Genomic DNA, 892 nt, shown 5'->3' on the forward strand with positions numbered 1-892 from the left:
CTATAGTTGGGCCACCAGTAGTGGTAGCTCACACTGTACGTCATCTCACGATCGAGATGACCACTGAGTGGAGTGTTTGGGGCCTCATAGCTGATACAATATTTCACTTCCTCATCGAGAAGAACCACGTGTCGTATCCATCAAATCGGGGTTACAATAGAGCAATCAGTTATTCAAAAAATATCAATGTATCCACGCGCGCATCCGCACCAACACTTTCTTGTCCGAGTTTCCAAACTCCTTGCCCTCGGGACCCTGTAGTAGCGCTACACACATACTGTCATTTGCGTACGCGGTGCGGATCAAATCCGTCACTGACGATGTCACCGTCGTGACATGAGTAAGCTCATAATCCAGTCTGTGTGACAGCGCATCAGCCTAGGTTATTCCGCTTTCCTGGCTTATACTTCACCTCGAATTTATATTCTGCAAAGAAGGAGAGCCACCTGACCATCCTCCGCGAGAGAATGTGACTGTGTCTTTGTTCGTAGTGACGCATGATTTTTATAGATCACCAACGGCTTTGAGCCCGGTAGGTAAACCTCGAACTTGACAAGTGCATAATTCTTCGCAATAAATACCTTGTCGTGGACTGTATATTTCCTCTCCGAAGCTTTAAGCTGGCGGAATGCGAGCGCAATCACCTAATCTCGCCCTTCGGTGTCTGCTTGTAACAGTGCACAGCCGGTGGCAAAGTCCGAAGCGCCACAGACGACACCAAAAAGACGATAGGGTCTGGCAACGCCAGAAGGAGGCTGTCGTTGACCCCGTCGAAAGCCTCCCGATGCTCGGCGTCTCAACACCATACCGCAATCCTTAATAAGGAGATTCAACAATGGCCGTGCCATTTCCGCATAATTTGCGCTATACTTGAGCAAGTAGTTGGCGAGGC

Source organism: Plasmopara halstedii (assembly GCF_900000015.1).
Source record: "Plasmopara halstedii genome assembly, contig: Scaffold_322, whole genome shotgun sequence".
NCBI lineage: Eukaryota > Oomycota > Peronosporomycetes > Peronosporales > Peronosporaceae > Plasmopara > Plasmopara halstedii.